Below are 10,003 nucleotides of genomic sequence, written 5' to 3' on the forward strand. Positions count from 1 at the left end.
AGTATGAACACATGCTGTTGGTCTAGTGGTGCTCATTAAAACCCGGAATAGAAAACACCAATACTGGTGTGAATCTGGAGACGAAACAATGGCAGAGGCAAAAATAATTAGTTCAAAAAAACTTTAGTGTGAATGAAAAAAAGCTCCAAAACAAATGTTGTCAAACCATCCAGTTATTGAAGGTAAAAACCACACTGCTGCTACTGAGCAGTAGAACAAGAGGGTTGGGCTGCAATTTGCAGTGAATTCAATGGAAATGTAACCACAAGAAGAGTACAACAACTTCAGGTGCGATATCTGCATTATTATCAGGATTACAAGAAGAAACAACAACTAGAGGTGAGATATCTGCATTATTATCAGGATTACAAGAAGAAACAACAACTAGAGGTGAGATATCTGCATTATTATCAGGATTACAAGAAGAAACAACACTAGAGGTGAGATATCTGCATTATTATCAGGATTACAAGAAGAAACAACAACTAGAGGTGAGATATCTGCATTATTATCAGGATTACAAGAAGAAACAACAACTAGAGGTGAGATATCTGCATTATTATCAGGATTACAAGAAGAAACAACAACTAGAGGTGAGATATCTGCATTATTATCAGGATTACAGGAAGAAACAACAACTAGAGGTGAGATATCTGCATTATTATCAGGATTACAAGAAGAAACAACAACTAGAGGTGAGATATCTGCATTATTATCAGGATTACAGGAAGAAACAATAACTAGGTGAGATATCTGCATTATTATCAGGATTACAAGAAGAAACAACAACTAGAGGTGAGATATCTGCATTATTATCAGGATTACAAGAAGAAACAACAACTAGAGGTGAGATATCTGCATTATTATCAGGATTACAAGAAGAAACAACAACTAGAGGTGAGATATCTGCATTATTATCAGGATTACAGGAAGAAACAACAACTAGAGGTGAGATATCTACATTATTATCAGGATTACCAGAAGAAACAACAACTAGAGTTGAGATATCTGCATTATTATCAGGATTACAAGAAGAAACAACAACTAGAGGTGAGATATCTGCATTATTATCAGGATTACAAGAAGAAACAACAACTAGAGGTGAGATATCTGCATTATTATCAGGATTACAAGAAGAAACAACAACTAGAGGTGAGATATCTGCATTATTATCAGGATTACAAGAAGAAACAACAACTAGATGTGAGATATCTGCATTATTATCAGGATTACAAGAAGAAACAACAACTAGAGGTGAGATACCTGCATTATTATCAGGATTACAAGAAGAAACAACAACTAGAGGTGAGATATCTGCATTATTATCAGGATTACAAGAAGAAACAACAACTAGAGGTGAGATAACTGCATTATTATCAGGATTACAAGAAGAAACAACAACAAGAGGTGAGATATCTGCATTATTATCAGGATTACAGGAAGAAACAACAACTAGAGGTGAGATATCTGCTTTATTATCAGGATTACAAGAAGAAACAACAACTAGAGGTGAGATATCTGCATTATTATCAGGATTACAGGAAGAAACAACAACTAGAGGTGAGATATCTGCATTATTATCAGGATTACAGGAAGAAACAACAACTAGAGGTGAGATATCTGCATTATTATCAGGATTACAAGAAGAAACAACAACTAGAGGTTGAGATATCTGCATTATTATCAGGATTACAAGAAGAACAACAACTAGAGGTGAGATATCTGCATTATTATCAGGATTACAAGAAGAAACAACAACTAGAGGTGAGATATCTGCATTATTATCAGGATTACAAGAAGAAACAAACAACTAGAGGTGAGTACCTGCATTATTATCAGGATTACACGAAGAAGAAACAACAACTAGAGGTGAGATATCTGCATTCATTATCAGGATTCAAGAGAAGAAACAACAACTAGAGGTGAGATATCGGCATTATTATCAGGATTACAAGAAGAAACAACACTAGAGGTGAGATATCTGCATTATTATCAGGATTACAAGAAGAAACAACAAACTAGAGGTGAGATATCTGCATTATTATCAGGATGTACAAGAGAAACAACAACTAGATGTGAGATATCTGCATTATTATCAGGATTACAAGATGAAACAACAACTAGAGTGTGAGATATCTGCATTATTATCAGGATTACAAGAAGAAACAACAACTAGAGGTGAGATATCTGCATTATTATCAGGATTACAAGAAGAAACAACAACTAGAGGTGAGATATCTGCATTATTATCAGGATTACAAGAAGAAACAACAACTAGAGGTGAGATATCTGCATTATTATCAGGATTACAAGAAGAAACAACAACTAGAGGTGAGATATCTGCATTATTATCAGGATTACAAGAAGAAACAACAACTAGAGGTGAGATATCTGCATTATTATCAGGATTACAGGAAGAAACAACAACTAGAGGTGAGATATCTGCATTATTATCAGGATTACAAGGAAGAAACAACAACTAGAGGTGAGATATCTGCATTATTATCAGGATTACAAGAAGAAACAACAACTAGAGGTGAGATATCTGCATTATTATCAGGATTACAAGAAGAAACAACAACTAGAGGTGAGATATCTGCATTATTATCAGGATTACAAAAAAAACAACAACTAGAGGTGAGATATCTGCATTATTATCAGGATTACAAGAAGAAACAACAACTAGAGGTGAGATATCTGCATTATTATCAGGATTACAAGAAGAAACAACAACTAGAGGTGAGATATCTGCATTATTATCAGGATTACAGGAAGAAACAACAACTAGAGGTGAGCAGCCAATCACTCCTGGGAATTGCCCATATTCAGATATTCATATTGCCCTTTATAGTTGGCTTGGCCAGCAGCATCAGGAAACTAGATGTAAAGACTCCTCCTGCAGACTTTATAGTTGGCTTGGCCAGCAGCATCAGGAAACTAGATGTAAAGACTCCTCCTGCAGACTTTATAGTTGGCTTGACCAGCAGCATCAGGAAACTAGATGTAAAGACTCCTCCTGCAGACTTTATAGTTGGCTTGGCCAGCAGCATCAGGAAACTAGATGTAAAGACTCCTCCTGCAGACTTTATAGTTGGCTTGACCAGCAGCATCAGGAAACTAGATGTAAAGACTCCTCCTGCAGACTTTGTGAACAATTAAACACAGTTGCTTCACTGGCACCACACAAATCACCAGTTTCACAATGAAAGATTCCAGATGCCAAAAACCTCAAGGATTTAACTCCTATCCAAAATTACTGGTCTGGCTGGCCTCTGTAGTGCATGTTGGTCTTCATTTAGAAATTATAAATAGTCCATGCTTCCTCACAAACAGTATGAAGCAGAAGTTAAACCTGCCTCTTTGAAAGATTAATTTAAGCTTCAATTTAGTCCTAGAGTAGCTCTTATCCACCCTCTTTCAATCAGCTTTGTTTAGTCCAGAACAGGCTAAATCGACCATTATCTTTTAGTCTGGGACTAAGCTTAAGCCTTTTATGTGAAACCGGCCCTGAGTGTTTTATATGACTAAATGTGTTTCTGTGTTGCATAGATGCTCCATATCCATTACTTTGAATGTTTTATATAATGACTAAATGTGTTTATTTCTGTGTTGCAGGGACAGTCAAGAAATGGAACAGCAAGGCCACAGAACATGACATAAGCAGAGCTGTGGGAGACCACCTCAAGCCCCTGGTAGAGCCGGGGGTGGTGTTTACCACTCCACCACGCCTTCAGCAGGCTGGAAAAGTGGGATTGATCTGTTTGATCCATTTGTTTGTTTCAGTTTTCAGTAGTTGAATCCTTTGACATATTGATTTCAACAAATGAACTGGGTTGGTTGAAAAGTGAAACTAAACGTACAGTGGGGGAAAAAAGTATTTGATCCCCTGCTGATTTTGTACATTTGCCCACTTACAAAGAATTTATCAGTCTATAATTTTAATAGTAGGTTTTTGACATGCGTTTTTCTGGATATTTTTGTTGTTATTCTGTCTCTCACTGTTAAAATAAACCTACCATTAAAATTATAGACTGATCCTTTCTTTGTCAGTGGGCAAACGTACAAAGTCAGCAGGGGATCAAATACTTTTTCCCCTCACTGTACATATCATGCACTATTTTGAGAGTGGAAGATATACTGAATTTATACTGTTTTTCATACTAAGATGGACCTAGATATGTGTTGCTTTTGCACATATTTGTTCATTGGTTTTGCAAGAGTCTGTTGATTGGTCAGTCATTGGGTTCATTTGTTTTACAATATGTTCAAATCAAATCAAGCTTTATTTATACAGCACATTTCAGACATGGATGCAACACAATGGCTTCACAGGAAAAAACAAATATTTACCACAACAAACAAGATTAACAACTGAAAGACGAGAGAGCATTCTAAGGAAATTCCATTGATTAAAATATTATCAATTGGATGCAACATCCAACCCAAAATATAAGCTTGTTTTACTACATTGTTTGTTGTTACATTCCCCAGCAAGAAAATCTGAAATATCCCTTAAACAGAAGAGGAACTAACAAAGAGTCACTGACAACAACCACAACTAAACAGGTGGGGTTTTAGGAGGGGTTCTGAAAGACACTATGGGGGTGTCCACTGAAAGTTGACTAGTAACAACAACTGGGACCTAAAAGACACCCACCATGAGACCCACTAAATCTGCCCAAGAAGAGGCAAACAAAAGAAAAACCCACACCAAACTTAAAGACAGGAAGCAAACCAAAAAGGTGGAGCAACTAAAGGTGTTGACTCTCCACATGTATCAAGACAACTGGAGCACTGGGCCAGACACTCTTAAATAGAACCTGGACCAGCTCAGGTGAAACACCTTCCCACTAACGAGATGGACAAGCCAGCACAGGTGTAACACATACTGACTAACGAGGTGACACCAATCAGTGCGTCCTACGTGCTAACGAGCTAGACGGGCTAACGAGCTAGACGTGCTAACGAGCTAGACGGGCTAACGAGCTAGACGTGCTAACGAGCTAGACGTGCTAACGAGCTAGACGTGCTAACGAGCTAGACGTGCTAACGAGCTAGATGTGCTAAAGTCCAACCTCAAAACATAAATGGAAAAACCAAAGCCTGTAACACCTTTCCCCCTTAAGACAACAAATATATCCTATATTTTTGATGGACAAGTTTGCTTACCAACAACAGAAAAGAACTTCCATTTCACATTATAATCAACTACAATGATTCACCTTCACCAATATAAACATGGTGTCTACTGGCTGTCAACAATTAAAAACACGCATTTAAATAATAATATACAATCGTATTATTTTTTTCTCCTTTTTCTTTATATAGAATCCTAAAACTCACTAGCTTCTAGAACTCTCATCTTCCTAAAACTCACAAGCTTCTAGAACTCTCGTCTTCCTAAAACTCACTAGCTTCTAGAACTCTCGTCCCCTTGGAAGGAACCCAAAAATAAACTCAAATCAAATTGTATTAGTCACGTGATAATAAGAGATAAAACTCATCTCCAACACGGAAAAACGTGTCAAAATAAATTGTGATCCATGGCAACGCACTGGCTAAACGCAAAACACAAATCTTTTTGACTGCCCACCCTTGAGACAAACCAAGAATCCAAGTTGTCCTTACCACGGACATGTCAGAGCTTCTCTCTCTTTTCAGGGTTCACTAGATAGGCATGTTGTTGGATCGGGGCCCAGTCCCCAATGTCATGCTCTAGTACATTTGGGTTGGCACATCTGAGAATGAACCCTGATATTCTAAAAGAAGGGCAACAATGTCAATATAATTGTACCAAAAATTGTCAGTTGGTTACATAAATAATTATGATTACTAAATGTTACATGAAATGTAAATATGAAATATTTGGTTGCATAGTCTTATTTTCAAAGTCTTTTCAATTACATTTTGCTAGGTGGGATATCCCCAATGTCAAAACACAGTTTTAACATGTCCAAATCAATAACCAATATGCAGAAACAGTTTGGAATAATCAAAAACCTAAACATAAAATGTGCTATATACACAAACATCTGCCATAATAATCATATTACTTGTATTTTTTTAAACAAGCACCTTATAAACTGCACAAGCAGCAATAAATCACTGATATCCATTAGGGGGGAAATTAGGTTGTACGTGCTGTTGAAACTAACAACTAAAAAACACATGGAAATGGGACATATATTTTACCTCACTGGTTAGAGGACAACCTGCAGAAGACAGTCAGCTACATTTTGGAGTGATGCAGTTAAATGTAGGGGTCCCTAAACAAAGGAACACAACACTTATTTGTCATCACTCATCGATAACGTGTTGAAATCAATTGTGCCGAGAGGAGGGAGATGAGGTTGCACGTCCTGTTAAAACTAACAGCTCAAAAACCACACGGAATCTGGGAATAATGTGTACATCCCTGGTTAGAGGACAATTTGTAGAAAACAGCTAGATACATTTTGAAGTGATGCATTTTGATTCCTGTGCTACACCAACATGGTAAGTGTAACAGAACTCCTTTTTTGTTAGTAACTTTTTGTTAAATCTCATAAATAGTAACTCTTCCATTTCAGAGCCTGGATTTTCCCCCTGAGGCTAATATCCATATCATGTTGAAATCAATAGAACAGGGGACAAACGTTTAGGGTTCTACATTGTGACATCAATAAAATACTCCTACTACAATGTTTAAACAATCTACATTGTGACATCATTAAAATACTCCTTCTACAATGTTTAAACATTCTACATTGTGACATCATTAAAATACTCCTTCTACAATGTTTAAACATTCTACATTGTGACATCATTAAAATACTCCTACTACAATGTTAAAACATTCTACATTGTGACATCATTAAAATACTCCTTCTACAATGTTTAAACATTCTACATTGTGACATCATTAAAATACTCCTACTACAATGTTAAAACATTCTACATTGTGACATCATTAAAATACTCCAACTACAATGTTAAACATTCTACATTGTGACATCATTAATATACTGCTACTACAATGTTAAAACATTCTACATTGTGACATTAATTCATTGATATCATGAAACAACTCCTTCATGTATTTTCTGATGTTTGATCAGAGGCCTTTTATCAGAGTATCTCTTCCCACATTGATTACACAGCCAAAATATTTCTCTCCTGTGTGTGTTCTCTTGTGTTGAGTCAGATGTGCAGATCGACCAAAACTCTTCCCACATTTACCACAGCTATAAGGTTTCTCTCCTGTGTGTGTTCTCTGGTGCACTGTCAGATCTCCAGATTGACCAAAACTCTTCCCACATTTACCACAGCTATACGGTTTCTCTCCTGTGTGTGTTCTCTGGTGCACTGTCAGATGTCCAGATTGACCAAAACTCTTCCCACATTGATCACAGCTATAAGGTTTCTCTCCTGTGTGTTTTCTCTGGTGTACAGTCAGAATGCTTGATGTAGTGAAACTCTTCCCACATTGATCACAGCTATAAGGTTTCTCTCCTGTGTGTGTTCTCTGGTGTACTGTCAGATGATCAGATGCAGTAAAACTCTTCCCACATTGATCACAGCTAAAAGGTTTCTCTCCAGTGTGTGTTCTCTGGTGTGATATCAGGCTGCTTGACTGAGTAAAACTCTTCCCACATTGATCACAGCTATAAGATTTCTCTCCTGTGTGGATTCTCTGATTAATTTTAATGCCTGATTAGGTGCATCTCTTCCCACATTCAGAGGAGCAGTGAGTTCTCTTCCCTGTGGATCTCTGCAGGTGATTATTGAGGTGTTCTGATCTGGAGAGACTCTTCTCTGCCTCTTCAGCATCACGAGGTTGTTGAGGCTCCCCAGAGGATCCACGATAGTCCCGTCTCTCTCCTGTGTGAACAACAAAGTCAGACAGATGGTTAAAGGCCCACAACAGCGAAAATCCACTGTAAGGTCCAAGGTGATGCCAACAGCGTAGCCATGATGTTGTACAACAATTGACATCTGTAATGAATGTAACGATTACTTGACATTTGTCTTAAAATGAGCAAGAAAAGTCATATTTTGTCTTGTTTTCACATTAGTAGTAACATCGATGATTGTAGGCTAGAAATACGTTATTCATGTTGTTGAAACTCTAAGCAGTGTGCCAGACGACTTTTGGTCTCCAATATAGGCCCCTTTCTGTGTAAGCTAAAATTGCGGCATCAGGGCGATGCACATGCAATTTGATTGTAGAAACTCCTCCCCACTAATGAGGAAACCGATATTTATGGATGTACTATATCTGGTAATGAGGAAACCACTAGTTATGGATGTAGTATATCTAGTAATGAGGAAACCACTAGTTATGGATGTAGTATATCTGGTAATGAGGAAACCACTAGTTATGGATGTAGTATATCTGGTAATGAGGAAACCACTAGTTATGGATGTAGTATATCTGGTAATGAGGACACCACTAGTTATGGATGTAGTATATCTGGTAATGAGGAAACCACTAGTTATGGATGTAGTATATCTGGTGATGAGGAAACCACTAGTTATGGATGTAGTATATTTGGTAATGAGGAAACCGCTAGTTATGGATGTAGTATATCTGGTAATGAGGAAACCACTAGTTATGGATGTAGTATATCTGGTAATGAAGAAACCATTAGTTATGGATGTAGTATATCTGGTAATGAGGAAACCACTAGTTATGGATGTAGTATATCTGGTAATGAGGAAACCACTAGTTATGGATGTAGTATATCTGGTAATGAGGAAACCGATAGTTATGGATGTAGTATATCTGGTAATGAGGAAACCACTAGTTATGGATGTAGTATATCTGGTAATGAGGAAACCACTAGTTATGGATGTAGTATATCTGGTAATGAGGAAACCACTAGTTATGGATGTAGTATATCTGGTAATGAGGAAACCACTAGTTATGGATGTAGTATATCTGGTAATGAGGAAACCACTAGTTATGGATGTAGTATATCTGGTCATGAGGAAACCACTAGTTATGGATGTAGTATATCTGGTAATGAGGAAACCGCTAGTTATGGATGTAGTATATCTGGTAATGAGGAAACCACTAGTTATGGATGTAGTATATCTGGTAATGAGGAAACCACTAGTTATGGATGTAGTATATCTGCTAATGAGGAAACTACTAGTTATGGATGTAGTGTATCTGCATGGAGCAAAAATGGTGAGAAAAGATTTTGGTTTTTCACAATGTATTCTGAATATTACAAAGAAAGATCAGGAGTGCTACTCAAGGAAACATTAAGCTCTGTTGTCTATTCACTAATTCACCACAGTGGGAAACTTACAGGCTGCCAGCAAAAATAGCCGCCATTTCCAGGTTGCTTATGAGTACATTTCACACTACTTTGGATTATAATTGTTAGGCTCGTTTGAATGTCCTGCTTAATATAATATGTGTTGTCGCAAATCAACTGCATTATACTTTTTTAAAAAAACACTTCAACCAGTAAAATGCACTTTGACTAGCTTTGCTACCAGTCTGTCAATGAGCGTTTGTAAAATAAATGTACCCAAATTGGCCCATAACTTCACCTAACAATAACATCGACCTACTGTAGGACCCATAACTTCACCTAACAATAACATAGACCTACTGTAGTACCCATAACTTCACCTAACAATAACATAGACCTACTGTAGGACCCATAACTTCACCTAACAACAACATAGACCTACTTCACCTAAGATTATATATAATTTAATATTTCAGGTGAAACAAGGACACTAAAATGTCTTTGTCATGACATTTCATAACCTGATCACCAGATAATTTTGTGAATAATCCCACTAGGCTACTCTGTAATGAGTTGTCATTCTAAATGTCCTGAATATAGGAAAATAGCTCTGTGTGTTGTACAATAGCCTATCCATCAAGGAACAGGTCTCTACACATTATGAGCTAAGTATCTCTGTGTCCAAACAGACTAACGAGACCCTACAGTAAATCAAGTAGACAATAACACATTATAAACATCAATTTGATAGGAATGTT

Source organism: Salmo trutta, unplaced genomic scaffold, assembly GCF_901001165.1.
Source record: "Salmo trutta unplaced genomic scaffold, fSalTru1.1, whole genome shotgun sequence".
In the NCBI taxonomy this organism is placed as follows: domain Eukaryota; kingdom Metazoa; phylum Chordata; class Actinopteri; order Salmoniformes; family Salmonidae; genus Salmo; species Salmo trutta.